A 25334-nucleotide genomic window follows, 5' to 3' on the forward strand; every position below is an offset into this window, starting at 1 on the left:
GGGAACTCATCCAAAATAGAGACAGTTTGCTCTGGAGCACTACAGAGAAATCTGTGTAGAGACTGGAAGTGTAAAGTGGATGGATACAACTTTGGAACAGGAGATGGTGAGTTCTATAGCTGCAAAAAGAATCTCAGGCAAATTCCTTAGACCACCGCTTCTTAAACGTAAACATGCATATAAACCTGGGAATCTTGTTAAGATGCAGATTCTGATTTGGTAGCTCTGGGGTGGGGCCTGAGACTGTGTTTCTAACAGGCTCCCAGATGATGCTGATGCTGCCCTTCTGAGGACCACACTGTGAGTAACCAGACCATAAACAAACCTCATCACTCTGAGGTCAGCTTGCCTTCCGCAGCAAAACACAGCCAAAGGGCAGCCAGAGGTGAGCTCCCTGGGGGTCATTTTCTTAGGTTACAAAGCTAAGGTCTAAGAGTAGAACTGAATGCCTTCTGGAAAGATGCTTCATGCGAGTCTGAATAAAATGGATCTTTTGAAATGTTGGGATGCAAAGAGTTACCAGAAGGCTGCCTACTCACAGGCTGGAGTTGGTGGTTTCTAGAATGCAACGCCTTTCCAGAGAAACCCCTAAAACAAACAAGGTGGTGAGGATTCCTATGCTGGTCCCATTGCCTCAGTGATTCCCTAGCGTTGTGGCATGTGGGGTGAAACACCAGTGGACTAGCTCCAATTATTGAAGGAAGACTGTTGACCAGAGTGGTGTAAAGGGGAAAAGGAATCTGGGAAATAAATTACTTCCATCTCAGCCAGAATAATTGGTTCACGTTTACTGAAATAAAATAGAAATAGGAAAAATTTCCATTTTCTTAACAGCTAACTCACCTCTCTGCTACCTATTTTACTGAGAGAGAGAGAGTGGAAGAGAGATAAAAATCGGTGGCATCTTTATTCCTAGTGTTATCTCCAATTGATCTGTAACGTATCTGTTATGTGTATTTTTAAAGCAACATTTATCCTATTTTTTGTTTTCATTCAATTGAACATTGAATGGGTTATTACTATGCTTTGAATTAAAGTATACAGAGGAACATATGGGAAAAAAGGAGGAGGGAGATTCCCAGCATGAAAATGTGATGCTGAAATCAGAGTATAATAAGCATTGAATGAATTTGATAATAAAAGTATTAAAATATATATTAAAAGTAAGTAACCATTCTAGTATCCTAGCATCTACATAATATTTAGAAATTGTAAATGGCTTACATTTTGATTATTAAGGAATTTGGACTTCTAGAGATTGGTTGACATCTTCTCTTTCAAAAATCTTCACTGGGGGGTTAAGGGATAATTTGGCATTGAAATAAACTTCCTCATACTTTAAACACAAGAGATCAGTTTTGGGTTCTTCTTACTATAGGTATCAATGAGCAGTTATCCATCTGAGAACCGTCTTACAACCTATAGCCAATCAAATAGAATTTGATTTGACTTACAATCACATCTATTTAGTAATAAATAATTGAGCACTTTCAACAGGTGAGGCGTTTCATCTTTATGACAAGCTTATAAGATAGGTACCATTATTATAAAGAGAATGGGATATAGAGCGCTTAAAGGAACTGCTTGAGATCCATATATTATGGCCAAGCAGGGAAAATCCTCCTCTGGCCAACCCAGTCACTTACTCTAGTGCTTTCTCCAAATATCACAGCTACATCTCAGCTTCATTCCCCTTATCACAGACAGATGGATAGACACTCCTTCTCAAGTTTAACAACTTCACAGAGCTTGATTCAAATACTGAATGTGTTGTTAGTTGCTTACAGCTGGTATTTCTCTAGCCGTGCAGTAAGTCCAGGCAAACTCTTGAAGAGCTCATTAAAACTGCTAAAATAAAGTCTTAGAAGCAGGTGCATTCATTAGCTGAAATGCAGACGATTATGTTAATATCGCATTCAGGTGACAAATTTAAAGCCATCAAAATCATGGAGGATAAAAGGATTTTCAAAGCTAAAGTTAACTTCTTCCTTTGTAGGGCTCTTTGCTCTGTTAAGCATGTGACTGCCTTTGCAGCTGTCAACATGGGGACCTCCAGTGTTACCTCACAAAAATAAAGCCATGTTTGCAGTATCATATTTCCTTTACGATTTCTTGGGTCTCTATTCAGAAAAAGAAAGGTGAGGAATTGCCTACAACCCTAGTGCTATTTTCTAAATAGGGAACTTGGCACCTCGTTTATAATCTATGGTCAGATTAAGCCCAAGGGTAGAGACACGTTAAAGAAGATGGTTAAAAATACGTAGACGTTGATTCCAGGTTTGGATCAGATGGACTAACAGCTCTTCCATTTTGCCTTCTCTTTTTCCCTCAAAAAGCATAGAGCATGAAATCCATATGTGATGATACATATGTACTTAGAAGGTAATACATCACAATGTAAATAATAGTTACTCCAGGATGATTTTTATTTTCTTTATGTGTGTATTTTTATATTCTCAAACTTTCTACAATGAATATGTATTATTGTATAAAGTTAAAAATTGTTAAAAAAAAAAAAAAGAAAAAGACTTAACGGAGCAATTCAACACATTCAGTTGTTTCGCCTGTAAAATTGGGTTACTATGTAATCACCCAGTGTATGGGAGCTGGATGAGATGTTTCCCCAAAGTTCTTTCTTCTCAAATCTAGGATGTCTGTGGAAACACTGATCCTTCCTTTCAGATGAAAATATAAGGAAGTAAGGGGTTGGTATCCACCATTTATTAAAAAGAATTATAAACATGCTTAAAGATTTTTGCATCATTCCTCAACACCTCAATCAAGTGGGCAAACATCAAAGTGAATTCATCTGCCACCTGAAAAGGGAAAGACTGAGCAATGTTTTAAGGACAGATTAACTTTATTTTTAATTTTCTTAGCTATATATTCTGGGAAGCCTTTGTAAGCTAATGCTTGACACATTCTCTTTTTTCCAAATGGTGTACTACAATAACTGCATTACTGATTACAAAATACAAATAATGAAGCTGCTATAGATCTGAACCCATCTACTGATAGAGCATGTTTACCTAATGTGTGTGTATGTGTGTGTGTGTGTGTGTGTGTGTGTGTGTGTGTGTATTTGGCTAAATAGCTTGAAATTAAACTGAACATCTGCTGGTACAATGTAATAGTCCTATTTTTGCCTTCTGTCCTCTTCAACTCTTCTTCTGTCTATCCCTTGTACTTTCTTTTTTTCCTCCACAATTCAAAAGACCATTGACCCCATTTAAAATGAAAAGCAATATAGAAAACAGGAAAGATCTCCTTGGGATGGGTATGAGTAAGCATATACGGTACTTCTGCATACAGGCATGCATACATGCCCCTTACATGGTCAAGAATGGCCTACCCGAAGCCCTGCTCCAACCTGCTGTAAGTCTCTTTGGTTGGGACCTAGAGTGTGGGCAATTTCTTCCACTGCTGGACAGCTCCAGCTCTCCTAGCAATACTCTCCCACCCATTCCATTTCCTCACAGAAGCTGTGAGCAAAGTGAGCAAGGTGGCCAGAAAACACACTTGTCCTTCTGATATGGAGCATTACCACCATCAAATTAGAAGGTACACTTCAGAGCACAGAATTTAAAGGTGAAAGGAACTTGAGAGGTCACATTAGTCAAGTTTTCTTTTACTGTCTTTCTAAAGCATACCTGATAGTCATCCAGTTTGACCTTGAAATTTTCTAGGGGCGCCTGGGTGGTGCAGTCGTTAAGCATCTGCCTTCAGCTCAGGGCATGATCCCAGCGTTCTGGGATCAAGCCCCACATCAGGCTCCTCTGCTAGGAGCCTGCTTCTTCCTCTCCCACTCCCCCTACTTGTGTTCCCTCTCTCGCTGGCTGTCTCTGTCAAGTAAATGAATAAAATCTTAAAAAAAAAAAAAAAGAAATTTTCCAATGACAAAAAATGGCCTACTTTTTTTCTCTTATATACTGATAGATGGGTAGACAGGGCACAAACAGCATTACACCACAGTGGGAAAAAAAGTTATTCCTAATCTGTTACCCTTTAAAAAAATCAACTATTTTTGAATTTCTGTTACTGATCCAGGATCCCCCTCCCAGTCTCAAGTAAATATAATCCTTTAGAATCCACGAGATATGTAAAGAGGCTGAACCATTTGACTTGAAGACATTTTGGAATTTTTATTAGTCCATGGTGTCCATCACACTATGAGAATCAGACCCTAAAAAGGAAAATTGTATAAAGAACTTGTAAGCCTCAATTCCACAGTATTTCCTAAGTCTCTCCCGAATCCATCCCTCTTTGTCACTCTGACACCTGTACAACAAAGGAAAATTTCTGAGATTATTTTATCCAGGGATCTTTCCGACATTCACAAATACCATCTCCACTGAGCAATGTGTTCCCAAGTTACCTAAATTATACATATGGCAGTATTCCTTTCAAAGGAAATGGAAGAGTTTAGCAGTATTATGAAACAACTAGATGTGACAACAGAAAGAACAAAAATAACAAAAGAAATCTCTCAAAGATAGCGTGCCCTGCGGAAACAGGTTGATATCCTGCCTTTTCACGTTGGCTCTATGGGAGATTCTTTCAAGGTGAGTTTAAAATGAAAGTGGTATTTACCCAAAGAATACAAAAACACTAATTCGAAGGGATACATGCCCTCTCCACCCCCTGTTTATAGCAGCATTATTTACAATAGCCAAGATATGGAAGCAGCCCAATGTCCAAGAAGATGTGGTGTGTATATATGTATATATATATATATGGCTGAATATTATTCAGCCATAAAAGGAATGAAATTTCGCCATTTGTAACAACGTGGTTGGAGTTAGAGGGTATTATGCTAAGTGAAATAAGTCAGAGAAAGACAAATACTGTATAATTTCATTCATGTGTGGAATTTAAGAAACAAAACAAATGGGCAAAGGGAAAAGAGAAGAGAGACAGAGAGAGAGAGAGGGAGAGACAGAAATCAAGAAACAGACTCTTAACTATAGAGAACAAACTGAGGGTTACCAGAAGGGAGGTGAGTGAGGGGGTGGGTGAAATAGGTGCTGGGGATGGATGGCACTTGTCGTGATGCGCACCAGGTGATGTGTGGATGTGCTGAATCACTACATTGTGCACCTGAAACTAATCTAACACTATACGTTACCCAGCTGGAATTAAAATAAAAACTTTGAAAATTAATTAATTAAAAATTTGGTCCTAAAAAAATGAAAGTGGTATTGAGTTTGGAGAAGCAAATTCAGAAAGTTAATTAGCTAACAGGATAGAAGACTGTGAACTACAATTTTGGCCAAATAAATAGAATAGAGAGACTTAAAAAATGATTATTAATATTTTAATGAATTGTAAAAAAAAAACTATTGAAAAAATACAAACAGCACAAAAGAATGTAAGGAAGAAAATAAAAAATACCCTCCCCACATTTCTCACAGATCCAAAAGGGTTATATTTGCTTGAGACTGGGGGATATTGGATCAGTAACAGAAATTTAAGAATAGTTGATTTTTTAAAGGGTAGCAGATTAGGAACTTTTTTTTTTTGCGCATTGTGGAGTAATGCTATTTGTGCTCTATGTACATATCTATCACCCATCCACCACCTAAAAATAACCATCACAAATTTTATGGGAATATCATTCCAGACATGGAAATAAGAGATATTGTAGAGTTTTAAAGAGATTTGCACTCAGGCAACGAAGGGTGGTCTTATCAATGATGGTCCAAAGAGACCCCAAACCAACATTTTATAATAATGTAAAGTGATGAAAGGAAGTGAAAAGAAGTGAAGGGAAGGAAGAATCCTCAGTCCATAAGCAATTGTAAGAAGATGAGTAGAAATTAGCAGATATTTTTGTCTATATATCCATAATCTGACTCTTGATTCAGCTGCATGGAAGATATATTACAATAAGATAACATTTCCATATTGTTTTCCAGTTTACAAATCAATGTTATACTGAGTCTCATGGCCATATCAAATACGCAGGGTTGATATTTAGCTGGTACATATTAGTTTGGCCATTCCAGTTGTTTATGGCCAACTGTCCATTCTGCTTAATTAGACATCTATTTTGATTGGCCAGGGCCAGTGCTATGTCAGTTATTATATGTCAGATTAAGATCTATTTTCACCAGTGATGCCTCTTTTTCTGAGCATACTAAATATTCCCCTGAGCCAAAATTTATTCTTTTAATTTTCTAGCATTTGATGGTTTTAAAAAATGTGTCACTTTTAATCTTATTCATCCATTAGTAAATTTACCCCCATAAGATTCCTTCTCTTGCAGAGGTGAAATAATTTTTATTTGTTTCTTTATGCAAAGTATAGAGTTACATTCCTCCTCCCCCACCCCTAAACATACCTCATTAAAGTCACTTTCAGGGAAAAAGACTTAACTGGGAATTTTCAAACTTGAAGGAAATTTTGCTCCTTTTATGTTGCAAAAATCAGAGACATAGTGGTCTCCATTATCTCCATGTTAAATTCAGGGAACATTGATACTGATTATCCAAATGGCAGATTATCCCTGTTATTTCTATTTAAAATTTTAATGGTAGCTCTCTCCTCCTACTTACATTTGACTAATGTTAATACAAAATTAGATGCCATTTCCTGACTTACTCACCAATTTACATTGAGAAGATGCAGGTCGAATAGGTGGAAGAAGAAAGCCAATATTTCCTTGGTAACCCACATAATCACAATTGATGGTAATTGCTTAATCAAAAGTACAGATTTTCTGTGCAATAATAGCTCTGTTTATCTTATAAACACTAGAACATTAGATCACCTGATCATTTTTCTGGGGGGAAAAAAGTATAAATAAGTTTAGAAAATTAAATCTTATTTTTCTATGGACATATTCTAATTTAAAGATACAGTTTCATTTTACTTGATCCTTAATTGGGAGTGGCACGTAACCATTCCCTTATTGTCGGCATTTTATGCATATCAAGCAACAGTTTTGCAAAGCCCATGCCTCTGCTACTTGTTTTTACGTTTGTCATATATGAGCAGCAGAACCCACATTTCTGTGTAAAGAAGTTAAGGCCACGCTTCAAAATACTTCTTCCATACCCTGGTTTCTCTTCAGATCGTATAAATCTTTTGTCTTTTACAAAATACTTCTTCCTCCTTCCCTAAATTCATTAAGTGGGCACCTCAGTTATTTGATGTTTGAAATGTCACACTTCCTTAACATTCACTAATTAAGCACATTAGAGAAAGGACCAATCTGAATTAGTGACAATTTTGAATGCTATAATATTATTAAAAATTCATAGTTTTATCCCTTTAGGGTACAATATGCCACTCAAGCAGTCTATAGTAAAGTATTTCCAAGAAGAAAGGCTACTGCCAAGACTGCTTTAAAGATAAGATCCTTCAGTATCGTGCACCATAAGCTTTAAGCAAATGAGTGTGGCAAGGTTATCTAAATATGTTCAATTCACACTCACTGAGCAGTAACTATATGCTTGGCATCATGCTAGAAAATTTTTGTCCTCTTGAGTTAACAATTCATTCTGAATTATCACTTATTTTGCCTAGTGACACTTTATCTCATGCTTTGTTTAATACCTGTCTAAATGTACTCATTTATTCAAAAGATTTCTGACAGTTATAATGGGTTAGGCACAGGTGCAAATTCAAAATGACTGGGATGAAGGTCATTTACCATGCGCACCAACACCAGTGAATCAATCCATCAACCAACAAGCCCTTTGTTCTAGGTACTGTCACTAGTTAAGGGTTTCTCAACCTTGGCACTGATAACATTTCAGACCAGGTAATTCTCTGGTGCGGGGGGTTGCCCTGTGCATTGTAGAATGTTGAGAAGGCATCCTTTGCTTCTTTCCATTAGATGCCAGTAGCACCCCCACTTCTAGTTCTGATCATCGGCAATGTCTCCAGATATTGCCAACTGTCCCTGAGGTGGGGTGATGGAAGCACAATTGCCCCTGGCTGAGAACCACTGAGACTATGCACAACACACCTTCTTTACTAGAGTATAAAGACGTTGAAGGGGGAGACCCGATCTGATTCATCACTGTATCACCCCCTCCCCACCAGCTCGGTATAGTTTCTGGCACAGGAATGCTTCTCCATGAACGCTCTGGAAAGAACAAAATATCTCTGGAGAAAGTACCTATATTATTGTCAGCCCTGCACAGAGCATTTTGTAAACCCGGAAGATGAGTCAGGTAACCAGAGTAAATTCTTTTTTTTTTTTTTTTTTTAAAGATTTTATTTATTTATTCGACAGAGATAGAGACAGCCAGCGAGAGAGGGAACACAAGCAGGGGGAGTGGGAGAGGAAGAAACAGGCTCATATCGGAGGAGCCTGACGTGGGGCTCGATCCCATAACGCCGGGATTACGCCCTGAGCCGAAGGCAGACGCCCAACCGCTGTGCCACCCAGGCGCCCCAACCAGAGTAAATTCTAACAAATTTTTACGATTTGAATTATCACTCCCTATTCGGATTGTGTATCCACTTGGCCAAAGGCCTACATTTGTATAGGGCTTTAATGTGTCTGAAGCGTATTTCACATAATGGCATTTGATCGCTTTGGCCACCTCTGTTTATAATTTAAGCTCCCAAATCCCAGAGCCATATTCTCATGCAAGAGTGGGAGGCATTTTGATTTCAGTGGCATTGCCTTTGGTTATTTAAAGGAACTCTGAAGTTTGGCTTAATAATGTTAAATTTAAAGTTCAGGATTCTCTTTTGCCATGTTAGAAGTAGAACATCCGAAAGGCTCTCCAGTGATCTAAGTGATTCTGGTTTACTCAGATTCCTGGAAATTGCCAGAGGGCTTTAAGGGAGGAGGGAAATAAAGAGTGAGGAAATTTTCCCTGTGGGCAATTGGGGAAAACAAAAATATTTTTGTGCTGTGGAGTCTTCTCAGGAAAGGAGTGTTGGCCAGCAGACGCATCTGCGCAAGGGGAATTTCCACATTTGGGAAAACATGGTCATAATTAATGACTTAGGAAAGCCAAGAAAATGGACCATGTTGGAAAAATATAATTTTCAATGGCCAAGTTATTGTCAACTGATTGGGCCAGAAAATTGGATTGTTTTAGAAAGAGATTTTTATTTGTGAATATTTGCCTACAGGTCCTTCCTTCTGTGGATCTATTAAGTACCCGGCCCTTGCCTGAGGAACAAGGTTTCCATAGCCAGACCCACTCTCTCTGTCTCTCCCTCCTGTAAGGGAGTGTTTGCACTAGACTTCTGGCCTGGACATCGGGCCTTTTGCTTTGAACACGATGCTCTGGACCAGCCAGTGGGGCTATTAGCATCCATTAGAATAGCGATGATTATCCAGGATTCTTGGACAAGGGCGGAAGGATGACATTGCATGATCCTGATGCGGCCATCGTTTATTGAGGACTCCATGTCCTAGGCCCTGTGATGAGAACATTGAAAACTATCCTTACTCAGACATGGGGAAACCAAGGCTCAGGAAATTTAAGTAACTTGCCTCCAGTCATATAGCTTTTAACTACCAAGCTATACCTCTCTTTCTGTATATAGAGTCTACTCCCTAAATTGGAATGTTGTCATCTTGTATACAACCTCTCACTTACTTTACTTCCTTCCTCCTATCTTTCCCAGATCACTCTTTTTAAACTACTTCTGGTCTTGGGGTTGTGCTCAACAGAGAACTCCGTGGTTACCCATCGTTCTGAAGAGGAGAAATCTGGGTTAGCAGCCTCAGCACCATTCACGTCTCTGTTTACCCAGGGAATGATTATGTGGTCAGAATGTTCTTGCCCCACTTTTTGGTATTCTCTTATCTCAGTGATCCATTTTATTAAAACAGGTACGATCATCTTATGCTTCTTCTCCCATAATTTTCTCAATGTCAGAATACAGCTTGATGAATTTCAACAAATTTGCCAAGGTAAAGGTCAAGTTTTTCAGAGAGGGAAATATGACTAAGAAAAAAAAAATCCCTCTATTTGACCTGTAGATGTGGTATCCAGTAAAATATCTATAAAATGCCGACATTGTTTTGTGAAATGAAGAAACTGCAGATTAAATCATGGTCCCCTGAAGCAACAATTCCACATTCTAAACTTATCGGAGATGGCTTCTAAAGTTAGCCCTGTCCTGCCATTGCAATGAATATGAAAAAAACAGACCTAACTAGGAGTAAGTCTAATTACCCTGGATTGAACCTCAATGCATGTTATAATTAATTTCAAAATCACAGCATCTTGAAAATAATTTAACATATTTCTTTTCTGATTGAACTTAAATCATATTAATTAAATCTTACTAATATTTGTTTTCTGAGTGGTTCTAGGACATCGCCGGACATTATTACCTTTATTTAGAGATGTGGAAACCAAAGGGATATTAGTTTTCTCCAGCTGTGCAGCAAATTACCACTAACTTAGGGGGTTAGAACTACATCTCATTTATTAGCTCAGGCTTCTGTAGTTCAGAGGTCTGGGTGGGTTTGGCTGGGTTCTCTGTGTGGGATGCCACAAGGCAGAAATCAAGGTATTAGTCAGGCTAGACTCTTATCTAGAGGCTCTGGGGAAGAATCTGCTTCCAATCTCATTCAGATTGCTGGCAGAACCCAGTTCCTTGTGACTGGAGCTCTGAGTGCCTCTTTTCTTTCTGGCTGTCAGCCGAGAACTATTCTCTGTTCCTAGAGGCCACACACATTCCTTCTCATGTGGTCTTCACTATCTTCAAAGCCAGCAATCACCCTCAAATCTTTCTCACATCCAGAATCTCTTTGACTTCCTCTTCTGCTACTAACTGAGGAATCTATTCTTTTAAAGGGCTCACCTGATTGACCCAAGCCCATCCGGATAATCCCTGTATCTTATAAAGTAAACTGATTTGGGACTTTAATTGCATCTGCAAAATCCCTTCGGCACAGTAGCTAGATTAGTGACTGAAGCAGTACCTAGATTAGTATTTGACTGAAGTTCGGAAGATAGGATTCTTGGGGAGCTATCTTTAGAATCCTGATAACCATAAGGAAATAGAACTACCCAGTTAACCTGAGATATGATCTGGAAATAGACTCCTAACAGTATTGAATGAAATAATTTAATTACTTATTTTATTCCTTTTTTTTGTTTTTAAAGAAATATTTGTGTATGGCTTATTTTTTAATATATGTATTTTGGGGCTGCCCATCCCCACATTTTTTTTTTTTTTTTACAGATGTATGATCAGTAATGTTGCCAAGGCTATTTGGGACAAGTTATGTTTCCTGTGAACGTGAATGTCCTGTGAATGTCCAAGAGATAATGTGTAGGTGGAAAGCTAGCCACAGGGCCGGGGCTGGCAGCTGGGGGGGGGGGTAGTGGTGGCACGTGAAGACCGGTGAGAGGCTGAGATTGTGTTAAGTCCAGAGGAACAGTTTATTCTAGTTTATAATATATTCACAGAAGACCTTTGAGGGTGGGAATCCTTTTGCTATTTTGTACTGGCAAGTCCAGGGATTCTTTGCATATAATTTATGAGTAGTATTTGGGGATGTTTCTAAACATAAAGGCATTTTGGAGTATGCCGGGTCACCATCACCAGAATGCTGTGTCCCCAGTGTGGAGATGAACTTCTCAAAGCTTCTGTTGCACAATTTCAATTTGCCAATGCCTGCCAGATGCATGGACTGTCTGGGATGCAGGCTGAGCCCGTGGGCCTGGCCAGCTGCTGCTCCAGAAGCCTGGGCCTACAGAGGGTCGACTCGGGATGGAGAAGGTGTGGGAAGGACTTAAAGGCTCATGGAGGGAGATGAATGAAGGCAGAATATTCTCCAGTTTTAACATTTTACCTGAAGGACAGCCTGATGAAAGTCTGGTTTTCTGGTGAAGGGAGTTCAAATGGTTTTTGCCTTTAGGAAGAACATACACAGAAATGTGAAAACCTCACAAAAAGGCAGAAAATTTCAGATGTTAAGTATTTCTCTCTTCTTCCTAGGACATTTTGGTTTTCCCCTTCTTGAAATCCTGGCCCAAAAAAAAAAAAAAAAAAAAAAAAAAAAAAGAGGAAAGGAGGACATTGCCCAAATGTTTCTTTTAAATTGTCCCAGAACTTCAGAAAATGGTGAGAAAATGTAATCATATCATGAGGGCCAAAGGAGAGAAGTCAGTGGAGAAGGCAGTCAATAATAGCACTGATAGAGCACGAAGGCTAAGAGTGCGTGTGGCATGTTTAGCTTTGGAAAGTAGGACACAGGAGGAAAGAGGCTGTGTGGAAGAAATTAGTATTGCTTATTAATTGTGATGTCTTTAAAGCATAACACATTTTATATCCTTTAACTAACAAAGTTATTTTGCTCTATGAAGGACAACTCTAAGGATGCTGATAATAGGTTACAGATGTTCTTTTATTGCTTAAGTTTCTGCGTAAGAAAATCTTTCCTCTCACGTACTCATTCCTTCAGAAATATTTGATGAGAACCTGCCATGTGCCTTGATGTAGGTGCAGGGAACACAAGCCCAAGGTCTCTGCTGTCAAGGAGCTTATAGTCTAGTGTGGAAGAGTTGGAAAATAAATAGTTACATTTCATAACATGATACATAAAGAGGTAAACAAGATAATGTTAGACAGTGATAGGTGCAACACAGAGAAATGAAATAAAATGAAGTGTTGGATGACCAACCAGTTTGTCATTTTAGAGTGGGGGGCCCGCGAAGACCTCTCTGAAGAGATGACATTCGAACAGTGATCTAAATGACAAGGTGGACGAAAAGATCAGAATGCATAGCACTTTAGGTGGAGAAAAGAGGTGGTTTGAAGTTCCCCAAGCTGGTAACAAGTTAGAGTCTGAGGAAGAGAAAGAAGCCTGCATGGCTGGAAGTCTGGGGCAAACAGAAAAGTGAAACAGGACCAAGTTGGACAGGTGGACAGAACCGAGATCTTTTAGGCACAGAAGGTCATAGTAAGGAATTTGGATTTTAGGTGAGATGGGAAGCCAATGGCAGGTTTTAAGCAAGGAAGTGATTTTTTTCTGTTTCTTTTGGAGGCAATTGCAGTAATTCAGGTAAACAATGGAGACTTGAACGAGGATAGCAATGGTGAAGACAGGGAGAATAGAGTGGATTAAGGGTATATGTGGGAAGTAGAGTCAACAGAACTTTCTGGTGGTATATTATGGCAGACATAAGAGAAAGAAAGAAAGAGATCAAAGTTCTCTCCTCTATCATTGGCTTAGGCACTGGGCAGGTGGTGATGCTATTTAGTGAAACAGGTAGGCTGGGAATAAAAAGTATGGCAGACTGTGTCAGTTCCAACAGCTGTTCTTCTCTTCCCCCTTGCTAACAGAGCCCTGACTTGGTTGAGTGTGACAGTATGTCCAGCTCCAAGTGATGAATCATGATTGATATAACTTAATTATAATAATCCCATTCTCTTTTGCTAGCTACTCAATTTCCCCATCTCCTTTGCAGCCAGGGGTGATTCACTTCTGGCTAATGGACCTAAGTGAAAGCCTTCTGGGATAGATATGGCTATCTTGAGCACCATCACAGTGCCTGGAGTCACAGCAGCCATCTTGTGACTACAAAACAAAAGACATGATGATTAAAAGCCAACATGCTAAGGATGGTGATATAGAAAAAAAGAGGAAAGCCATCAATGGCTCCTTGATGGTACAGTTGAGCAGCTGAACAAACACCAGAAATAATCTACTGCCAGACATCTTGTTTATGAGAAAAGTAAAACTCTGTATAAGCCTCTTGGTGTTATTTGATACAAGAAGGTTAAGGGAAAGAATCAAATGTTCTCTTTTGACCGTGTTCAGTTTGAGATGCCTATTAGATATCCATGTGGAAGTGACAGTCTGAATGATTCACTTCCACAATGGAAAAGACATTTCTAGACACTTTTATCTTTTCATATTATTATGATACAAGAAAATGTAAAAAAAAAAAAGTATAAAAGTGAATGAAGGTGCAATGGCCCAAATCAGAAGCTGACCATCAGTATATAAATGAAACCAACTCCCTTAGTATTGGTAGGTTAGCAAGGTTGAAGTTGTTAAAACAGGAAGGCTGGGGCACTGAAGGAAGCTTAGTCTGAAGACCAGTTAGGTCCCTGCATTTCCAAGTATTTTCCATCACCTTGGTAGGGAAACATCCTAGACTAGAGAACTATTCTATTAAGATAGCTTCTCACCTATATATCACAGTGTTTGTGTATGGCTTTATTTCCTCTTCCGACATATAACAAATAACGTAATGAAAATTCCCCCACTAACTTACCCAGGGAACCTAAAGTAGGCCAAATTGAGCTTTTAGCACAGTTTCTGGTTGCTGATAAAAATCAGCATCTACAAACCCAATTGCACCTATTTCCATTACAGCTATCACCCAAAACTAGATCACCACTTTTGTAGATTAAAAGTTTGCCAACCCACATATTTTTTTCCTTAAACACTTCATTGTATGCTGGATGGTTTAGACTTCCTCTATAAAGAGAACAGTAAAATTTTTTTGCCAGTGGCCCACAGAAACAGCTATTGATTTTGTGTGTGTAGACAAGTAACTGAGTCTGCAAAATTGACTTCTTGGGGTAAGTATCTTGTATTCTGCCCATACTGTGAAGTCCGTGTTCTCCTGAGGTTAATTGGCTCATCATATGCTGTGTTCATGTCCCCTGGTTCATCACTATTGTCGCGATTTTTGCCCCTACACCTTTCACTTTGTTTTCCCATAATTTATTACAACCAACATTTTTCTAACAGTTTTGGATCTGCATTAATTTTTAAGTCCCTGGAGGAACATTATGTTCCCAAACATTATGTTCTGCACTCTCATGCTCATACCACATCGTGCAGTGCCAGACACCTCCTGGGATCTCAAAAAAAAAAAAAAAAAAGTTGTTTCTTTTTAAAAGATAGGCGATTACTATGGGATGCCCATAAAATATCTTTCTCAGTTGAGTTACTCTCACTGTTTATATACCCCCAGTGGCTTAGGTAAAAATATTGGTTAATAGAAAGAACCTAAGTCTTTGGAAAGCTTTGTTAGTCTCTCTTCATCACTGTGAAAGCAGAGGTGAATATTGACTGGTCTTACAGGAGTGTTGGAGGAAAATGATGAAAAGCGTTAGGAATGAGAAGGACTTTCGTTAAAAATATGAAGTGTTAGGGAGATGATAGTGTCATTCCTACCAAGCAGGCCTCAGCTCAAGTGGAGCTCATTCCACTGACAGATGCTATTCATCAATAGCACAAAGAATGGCTGTCCTGCAGGATCCCCTTCTGCTGGTGGGATCTGCTGCAGACAGAACTTCTTTTCAAATATTCAAAAGATCTGCTATACCCACAATATTTCCTCTTCTCTCAGCTTCTCAGCTCTATCTAGAACGCTTCAATGTCTTTCTACATTGCAAATTTGAACCTCCCTCTGAATTCTTCTAAGGTTGTTTGAAGCAGACGAATAGGACCATGGACAGAGGTATAGCCTACCAATCACGGGCGCAGTGGGAAAGCAAACTCCTCCTGACAAGAATCCCTGAGAGAGGGGTCTTTAAATGAATAAACTCTCCTTTATTCTCTTTCACTTTCTCCTTTTCTAATTTCCCTGTGAAGTGGCACGGTTTCTTCTGGAAACACTGACTCCCTCCACCAACTCCATGCTCCTGAAACACAAACAGAATACTCAGTCTTGCAGATGCAGCTCTTAAAATATTTTAAAATATTTTCATCATAAATATTTCAGACAGAAAAATATAGAAAATAGTTTAACAAACATCTATGTATAAAATACTCAACAAATCCTAATGTCTGATTTATTTGCTTTAGGGTTTTTTATTTGTTTGTTGTGAAAAGTCTTACAAGTAGAGTTGAAACCTGTTGTCTACTCCTGATCTCATTCATTTCTCTATTTTTCCTCCTTTCCTCTTTTCCCAAAAGTAATCACTATCTTGAAGTTCCTATAAATCATTACCATGCACGTTTTTATACTTTTATGTATATATGTCCATATTCATAAACAATATAGTATTGCTTTCTGTTTGTAAACTGTAAAGGAATACTATATCACGCTGTACATAACATTCTGCAATACTTTTTTTTAGTCATCATTACTTTTTAGGTTTATTCATGTTGCAACCTGAAGAACTAATTCATTCATTACACCTGTTATATATTATTCCCAATATATATATTGGGAACTTGGGTTTGCAATACCCAAGTTACTTATCCATTTTCCTGCATTATGGACGTGCGGATTGCTTTGAGTTTGCAATTGTTTGCTATTTAAACAAAACTGCAATTAACATTTAAATACTTGTCTCCTGGTGCACAGCATGTGAGAGTTTTTCTAGGCCAGAAGTTCTCAACCTTGGTATTACTGCCATTTTGGACTATGTAATTCTTTGTTGTAGGGTAGGATATTCAGCAGCACCCCTCACCTCCACCCCGAAGGTATCAGTAGCAACCCCAATACACAGGTGTGACAACCAGAAATGTCTTCAAACATCGCCGAATGTTTTCTGGGGAGCAAAATCACCTCTGGTTGAAAACCACTAATCTAGGCATGAGAGCAACTGCTGGGTCTTAAGATTTATATATACATCACCATTTTGCTTTCTAAGAGTCCTATTTCTCCACATCTTTGGTATTTTCAAATTTTAAAATGTTTGCCTATTTATAGTTATGAAATGGTAACTTTTTATTATTTTCTTTTTTTCCCTTCATTTCTAGTGAGATTGAACATCTTCCTGTATATCTGTTGGCCATTAGGGTTTCTATTCTGTGAACTGCCTGTTCATAGCCTTTGTCAAATTTTTCTTCTAGTTGTTTTTTTCTTATTGCTTTGCAGGAGTTCTTCATAATTTTTGAATATGAATACCTTGGTTGTTGTATGTCTGGAAAAATATCTTTTCTCACCCTAAGCTTGTCTTTTCACTTTGTTGATGTATTTTTATTTTAAACTAGAAAATTATTCATCTTTTCCTTGATATTTTATTCTTTTGTGTTGCATTTAATAAATTCTTCCTATCCCAAGGGTGTAAAGACAATCTCTCATATTTTTCCTAGAGGTATAAAATTTGACTATTCACACTTAGGTCTTGAAATCAACTTAAAATCTTGTGGTGTGAAATAGGAAATACATATATAAGTATTTCAACACACATTTATTAACACTCATTTTTTTCTCTCCAGGTTTGTTATGCTACCTCTGGTTTTAAATTTTTATTTATTTATTTTTTTGGTAGGACAAACCACCTGACTTACTCTTTTTTAAAATTGCCCTGGGTATTGTGGTTGATTATCTGTCCAAAGGATATTGTCTCTTTCTGCTTTCTAACTGAACCTAAATTGTTTTCAGGTGTCCATGAACCCTACCCCACAGTGCTTAGTTTAAGCCCATTATAGTAATTAACGTTCCATTGGGATTGGTTTGACCATAGCTACGTGTTGCATCTGTTACCAATGAAACCTATGTGGAATTGTGTTAGGGTGGAGATGGGATAGGATAGGTAAGTTTTCTTCTCATTTAAAAAGGTACAAAAGAAGAAGACTTGCCCTTCCTATGTTTGTACAGAGTTGGAGGAGAACATGATGGTGAGACAGTGGCAACCATCTTACCACCCTGAAAGGACAAGCTGGAGCCTAGCACACTGAGAATGGTGAGGCAGACAGATGAAAATGGCCCAGGTCACAGTGATGTCATTGTGCTGCTGAATTAACTGATCCTGAAGACATCGTGGACATCCTGTGATGTGAAATAATAAACCTGCTATTGTTTAAGCCACTTTAAGTTACATATTCTTTCACCTGCAGCCAAAGACATTTCCATCTACTATAATTAGTTTTGACCCTTTCTATTCTACATGAATTAAGTGATCATTGTTCCATGTTACATAACCAGGTTGGGATTTTAAAAACTGGGTTTGCATTGAAATTAAACATTAACTTTAGAAGAAATGACATCTTCATTCATTTTAACGAATATTCCAATTCATGAATATGTCTCCACTTATTCAATCTTAATTTCTTCCATAAAAATATTTTATATATAAAATCAACATTTTATTTATAGATAAAAGTCCACATTTGTGTTATATTTATTCCTAGGCACTTCATTGCTTATTGCTATTAAAAATGGTGTCTTTTATTTTCTATTAAATATTATATGTGATAAATACTGAAATATAGGATTGCAATTGAATTTTGTTTGTTGATCTTATACCCCGCAGCCTTGCTGAGTTGTCTTTTTAGTTCTAGTATTTTTTCAGTATAGTCAGTTTGATTTTCTTTATAGACAATCATATTACACAATTAAAGAGAGCTTTTCTTTTCTTTTCCCTTACTGTGATAATAGAGATGCCATGGAGTCAGTCATGGAGGCCTGTGACCCAGTTTCCTGTCATGTGTCCTTCCTTTCCTTCCTGCCTGATCATTCCCTCATGTAAGGCCCATCTTTAGTCAGTGGTCAGCTTTTTTTTTAGCCTCTGTAACAAGCCACTTTGTGTGGGGGAGGGTGGGGGTTCTCAGTCTAGCCCCTGTTTTGAAACTACTAGTTTCCAAACAGTGAACCTGGTTCTGGTTCCCACCCACTTCCCTCACTTTTAGTCTCCCTAATCCTGCAGAGGCCCCATTGCAGCATTCTCTGCCTCAGACCTGGACCCCAACAGGCCCATGTCTTCAGTCTCATTCTGCTGCTTTTCGTTCCTGGTTCCTAGAAGACTTAACATTTTGGTCCAAGTGTTTCTTTCCATCTTTCTCTTTTATATTTTTTTATTATTTTTTAAAAAGATGTTATTTATTTATTTGACAGAGAAACAGCCAGCGAGAGCGGGAACACAAGCAAGGGGAGTGGGAGAGGAAGAAGCAGGCTCCCAGCGGAGCAGGGAGCCCGATGCGGGGCTCAATCCCAGGACCCTGGGATCACGACCTGAGCTGAAGGCAGATGCTTAATGACTGAGCCACCCAGGCACCCCATCTCTTTTATATTTTAAAGACCGTTGCTTTGTGTTTAGAGCTGAGCAAGTCCCTCAAATTTCGTGTACAACAATGTTTCCTTGACCAGAAATCACAATTCCAAATGTCTATTTGTAAAGAATTACAGAACTGCCCCTGCTGATAACCACATGTAGTAATTATCATCAAATATAGTACTACTTGGAATTTTCACAATGTCCTTCAGCTCCTCACGCTTTGTGAATGCTATAATGTCTGTATTTGTCAACCGAGTGTGGGAAACAGAGACAAATATTACTTTCAACACCTGAGAAAACTGAGGCTTCTTGTTTAATTGCAGGCAAGAATAATCAGACAGAATCGCAAGACTGTGAGTCCCTCCAAAGTAGGGCTGTGCCTTGTCCATCCCGTACCTCATCTAAAATGACCCTCAGATGAAAGTTTTTGAGCTGAGCAAACCAAACCCTAGGCCCATGCTAGCTTTATTCAACCAGATATCTCATGAATTGAAGAGACCCTTAATAAGGTCCTTAATATCTAGGCAATGCTATGACTCGAAAAGGAAGGAACGGAAGGAGAAGAATAAGAGCAGCAAGAGTTGATTTTAAGCAAAGTGAATGAGAAGGAATTGTCAATGGCATTTCATCTAGAAAGTGGATTTTGACTGAGATTTAGATTTTTTTATACTAATCGCCCCATATAAACTAGCTTAGTATGTAAATATAATCAAAATAGCATTCATTAAAATTGCAAAACTTATTTATTAAAATATGTAAAACAGCCAGCTGCAGCAGTAGTGATTAAGAAGTATAAAAATAAATTATTTTGCCAACAAATATTTATTGAGTTCCTACTATGTGCCAGCACTGTATAGGAAGTTGGAATACAAAGATAAATAACACAGGTCCTTATGCAGCAAACCATCTAGTTAGGCCAAGTGATGGGCAAATAAATAATCCAAATATGACGGGATAAGCTCCTTAAAAGAGCATCCGTTCAAAGAGATGTTTGTGAACCCATGTTCACAGTAGCCAAGAGGTGGAAGTAACCCACAAGTGTCCATCAACGGATGATTGGATAAACAAAATGTGGCATGTGCATACAATCGGATATTATTAGGCTTGGAAAAGCAATAAAATTCTGACATAGGGTGTAATATGGATGAACTTTGAGGACACAGTGAGTGAAATAAGCCATTTGTGTTTACAATAACACAAATACTGGGGGCTCCTGGGTGGCTCAGTCGGTTAAGCATCTACCTTCAGCTCAGGTCATGATTCCAGGATTCTGAGATCGAGTCCCGCATCAGGATCCCTGCTCGGTGGGGAGTCTGCTTCTCCCTCTCCCTCTGCAGCTCTCCCTGCTTGTGCTCCCTCTCCCTCTCTCGCCCCCTCAAGTAAATAAATAAAATCTTTTTAAAAAAACCCCACAGATACTATTTGATTCCACTTACACGAGGTACCTAGAATAATCAAGTTCATAAAAACGGAAAGAAAAATGGTGGTTGTCCAGGTCTTGGGAGGGTGGGGGGAGTGGGGAGAGAGTTCTTTAAAGGGCAGAGAGTTTCAGATTGGTCAGATAGTAAAGTTCTAGACATTGGATGCACAACAGTGTAAACATACTTAACACTACTGAACTATGCTCTTAAAAATGGTTAAGCTGGTAAATTTTATGTTATGCGCAATTTACTACAATTTTTTTAAAAGTAAAAAAAAAAAGTGTTAGCTTCATGAGGGGAGGGGCCTGTTCGTTCACTCTTAAATTCTTAGCATCTAACAGAATGTCTGATGCATAGTAGGCCCTTGACAAATATTTGACCCTCCTCTGTTTTCTCCTCCCCATCCAACATCCTACGCAACACGGCAAAGGCCAGGTCCTCTGTGAGCCAATTCAGCAAACAAAGGCACTTCTCTCCTTAGGGCCCAGAAGGGGAAGAATTTCAAATATTTGTGATTTGATATTTGTCCTGGTCACACCAACTATTCTTTACTTCTCAATTATGCTTATCTGAGCTTTTTTTGGCATTTAAATTTCCTAAAGATAGATTCTGTTTCTACTTCCCAAAACAGAGTTGTGATGGACTTTGTTAAGAAAAAAAAAAGTGGAAGGAAGTCTGTGAAGTGAAATCATTAGGAGGCCAGCATACAAATGGGCTCTGGAGCCATGCTTGCAGGGCACAGGAGGAAGGATGAGGTCATTAGCATATATTTGCTGTACTGTGGCCTGTTCCCTCCCTTCACTGGCTCAGTCTGATTCCAGTTGCTTGGTTTATTCTTTTGTTTGGTTTTTTGTTTTTTTTTTTTCACTTGGTCAAAAATAGAAAGACCAAAAAAAAAAAAGTTTCCTTGTACTTATTTCAGCTTTTCTACTTTTTTCTCATGTCTTTGTTTTCCTATTTGTCATGATCCTTCTTCCTGCCACCTGCTCGTTTCTCTGCTTTTGCTACCTTTCTCAATTAGGGCTTTTCCTTGCGTTCTACACACCTGGCTTTGTGCCTGGTCTCCATGAAGGACAGGTAAGTGTGGTATGCAGTTACAGCACAAACATGGAGCCCGCCAAGGGCCTGAGGGATTAGCATCAAGGAATTCCCTATGTCTAGCCCAGGCACTAGACAGTGTTCCCTGTCGTTGGTTCTGACTGCACCTTGGCCCTGGGCATGCATGTTGCTAGACTTCAGAGTAGCACAGAAGTGCCTTGCTTTATGTTGCAGAAGAAGCCTGGAGGAGAAAGGTATCAGGGTCTCTTTCTTCTTTCTTCTCAAACTGGTATCCTGGGAGGCTAAGTGCAGACCAGAGCCAACCCAGGCCTTCTTGGAAACAGGGTCAATCATAGAAACAAGCGAGGTTTCCAGGCCTGGAGATGTGATGCATGTAAAACTGGCCATAATGTCAATGTCGGGTCCACAGACATCCTCACATCCAAAACAAAACACTCACTTTGTAGTGAAAATAAGGCTGTGACAGACACTATCCCAAGTTCTTTTCAGTAGTAACTCATATAACCCTTTGAATGTTAACTCACTTAAGCCTTACAACAACCCTGTGAACTGGGAACAACTATTGCCTGAATTTTATGGAGGAGGAAACTGAGACCCAGAGAGGTTAAGGGATTGCTGGAGGTCCCAAAGCTGGTAAGTGGTAGCGCCAGGATCTGAATCCAGACAGCCTGGCTCCTGAATTCATGCTTTTAACCACCTATGGGTATCATACCCTCCCTTTTTGAAAGTATACATTACACCACTTCACTTTTACAAAGACCTACATTAGTATTTATTTTTGCTAACCAAAAGAAATCCAAAGAGGATTTTTGCTTTCACACGCACACACACACACACAAGGCAAAAAGCAAAACCAACATATTCGGGATTTGTTTTGCACAGAGCCCACACGTACAGAGGCAGCGTGCACCCTGAGCCGCGAGAGCGGCCCCCGCCAAGCTCCTTTCCTGAGAACTACACCCAGCATCTCGTCACCAAGCCGCCATAGCTTCGAACTGTGTCTGTGAACATCTGTGCTTTATCTCGATTTATTTTGTGCATCCGTTAGCAAGATGTGTTCTGAGGTATCAGCCTGAGAGAGGTTATTTTTTTATAAATTGATGGTAATAGCTTCTTTGCTTCATGCCATTTCCGCTTATGAAATGATTCGCAGGAATGCTCTACTGTCATATAGTGGGCGACACCAGCATGATGCCCCCTCTCTGGTTTATGGACAGTCTCCCAGGATCTCCTTTGGAGCTCTCAGGCCTGATTTTATCAAATATCTTCTCCCAGGTATCACACCCTCCGGTAGGAGCTGGGCAATGCGTGTATCCCTCTGAAATTTCTGTGTGACTCTTGGGATACCTGCCAGCAGACGTGTGTTCACAGGCTCCATCCTGCAGAAGACATACAAACCAGACCTTCTCCCTCTCTCTGGAGACAGGGCAGCAGAAAGCAATTTCTACTCATACAAACTTTAAGAAATAAAATTTTAGCATATGTTTAATAAAAATAAAATGTCACATTATGCCATGCCTTGTATGAAGTGCTCTCTCTCAACCTCCATAAGTAATGATATTACCCTGGGATCTGTCCGCAGTCAGGGCGAGTTTGTAGGGAGCTGTCCCCACCTTCTCCACCCAGACCCTTGTGAACAGCATCATGAATTTTTTAGATGGTTGGCTGGACTTGGGAGCGCAGTTCAGAGCTATCGGACAGATCTTCCGGTGAGAGTAGCAAACTGGTCTGGAGAGGAGCCCATGACTTTGGCCTCTTTGCCCTGGAAGATTTTGCCGTGGCCCTGAATATCTGCAGATCCTCTGACCTTCCCTATCCCTGTCTGGCTACACCCCAAATGGCTTTCCCTGGTAAAAGCTGGGTTAGCAAAGAAGCAAGCTTCACAGGAAGTTAGGATGAGTTTGGCTTTCTGCTGTCCTCACGAACTCTGACCTATGTTGAAGGACTGGGTCTCATCGTTGTACAGACAGAGATTTGTCTCTGGACTCTTCATGACCTCTGCCAGCTTCCTGCTCATAAATCCAAGGCCTCTGCCTATTCTCTGTCTCCAAAATGCGTGTCCTGGGTCTCCCTCCTGTTGAGCCCTAGTTCTAATCTGCTGGCCCTGGTAGAAAGTGAATTCCTGTTAAGAAATTAGCTGACAACATCTGAGGCATGGGCTCTCCCCTGTATGTTTCATTTGCATCTTAATAGGAATATTCAAAACCAGAAAATTAAAAAAAAAAAAAGATTGAGTATCTCGGGGTGAAATGTCAGGCTCCTTCACACAGAGATCTGGGGGGGCTGGTGTCCTGCAGATCTCCCCACATTTGTATACGCACCTAAAACTGGCCATAATGTCATTGTCAGATCCACAGACATCTTCAAATCCAAAACAAAAATATTCACTTTGCAGCAACACCTGCCTCTCTTTGAGTGTGCGTGTGTGTGTGTGTGTGTGTGTGTGTGTTTTTCTTTGAGTGTGTTCTTAGGACTCACCAAATCCTAGGACCCAGAACAAGGCATGCTAAGGAGTTCAGTTTACTGGCAATTTGGAGCACAGTCCTTTGTCAAGTGGGGTATTTCCTCTGACATCACTGGACTGCTCGTCAGCTCCAAAATGGGTCTTTGCCAGGAAAACCTGAATTGAAGAGGAGGCTGGGCCTTCGGGGAAGGGAGCCTGTGTCCTAGTGGGCTGGGTGTGTCTGCCCCAGGCAGATCTCTCAGAGGCGCTAACTCCCTGGGCTAATGTACTTTTGACCCAAGAGAGGAAAAAAGGTGTAAACAGTGGAGCTGCCTGAGTGGGACTTTTGAACTGCCAGGACAGCCCCAGTCCCACCTACACCATCAGAAGCTTCAATCTTCTTCCTATGCTCACCTGCCTGTCTTCTCCCACCCCCTTCATCACCCCTCCCTCCCTGTTCTCATGAAGACCAGCCTAGGTGACCTCTTTTGCTTCCAAAACCTCCTTTGTAGTTCTCTTTGACCCCACTCCTCAAAATGTTCTCAATCTTTCCTCCTCCAATGCCAGACTGTTGGCATCTGTCTCCCATCTTGTGCAGCCTGCCATCCCTGGCTAACCATGGTTTTATAATTGTCTCTGGTTAAAGTTTAAATAGATGGGTTTCAGCCCAAGAGAAAAATGTAAACAAGCCCTTTCTGCAGTCTTTCAGAACTGCTGACTTCTAGTGCTTTTGAATTCTGTGCTAGGAAATTCATTCAGCTCCTCCCTAACCAAGGAACTGAGAGCCGCCACTAGGCTTTCAAAGACGTGAGAGCCACTCTGAAACCATCGAGAGGCTTTTAGATAATCTACACTTTTCTTTTTAACTCAATTAAGCCATCAGGATCCAATTCCTACTCTAGGACGTTCGTCTGGTGTATCAGGGAGAGAACAGTTAAGCAATCTTCATGGGCTGGCCTCTGAAGAAAGGAAGGAAGTGGAAGGAATTGTCATTTCCTGGTTGGAATTTTTTCTTTGGGGGGAGGAGGGGATTGTATTTGTTGCCCCAGGTTTTTGGGTTGATGGGGCTGTCTTACGAATCATGAGAATGGGATCGTTCTCAGCCAGCGTGGAAGGAAGAGGGTGGCTCGGGTTTGAGCTGGCGATTCAGGCATATGTCCCTTCATTTGCTGTGTTTCCTCAGAAGAAAGCAGGACATTGTTTTGAGTCTTGATTAAGGATATTGATTTTCTATATTTTTCTATTTTGTGTACTTCACGTACTTGTGATCTGGTGTCAGGACGAATTCAGCAATAATTTTGGATGTTTTAGTCAAGGATTTGGTTGGATCTTTGCCTTCTCCTACTCAAAAACCTTCAATAATTTCCCCCATTTCAATTTCCGGCTCCTATTCAGAGCCTTCCATGGGCTGGCTCCAACCCGCCTTTACCTTCCACTATTCCAGCCATGCACTGACCTCACCGAACTTTCCACCAGGCTCCTGTAACATGTTCCCTTACTCTGCAGTGTCC

At 39.8% G+C, this 25334-nt stretch overlaps 1 protein-coding gene and 1 long non-coding RNA gene across 3 annotated transcripts in view; both read left to right on the top strand.

Annotated features, from left to right (window-relative positions):
* The window catches only part of MKLN1 (muskelin 1), a 317754-nt gene that overhangs the window by 59115 nt on the left and 233305 nt on the right, over positions 1-25334 (top strand). The window lies entirely within an intron of this gene.
* On the top strand, positions 271-25324 carry LOC117802312. The gene is made up of 2 exons (XR_004625444.1): positions 271-385; positions 22656-25324. It is a non-coding gene; the product is annotated as an uncharacterized LOC117802312 (long non-coding RNA).

The sequence above is a fragment of the Ailuropoda melanoleuca genome, chromosome 1 (assembly GCF_002007445.2).
Source record: "Ailuropoda melanoleuca isolate Jingjing chromosome 1, ASM200744v2, whole genome shotgun sequence".
Taxonomy (NCBI): Eukaryota; Metazoa; Chordata; class Mammalia; order Carnivora; family Ursidae; genus Ailuropoda; species Ailuropoda melanoleuca.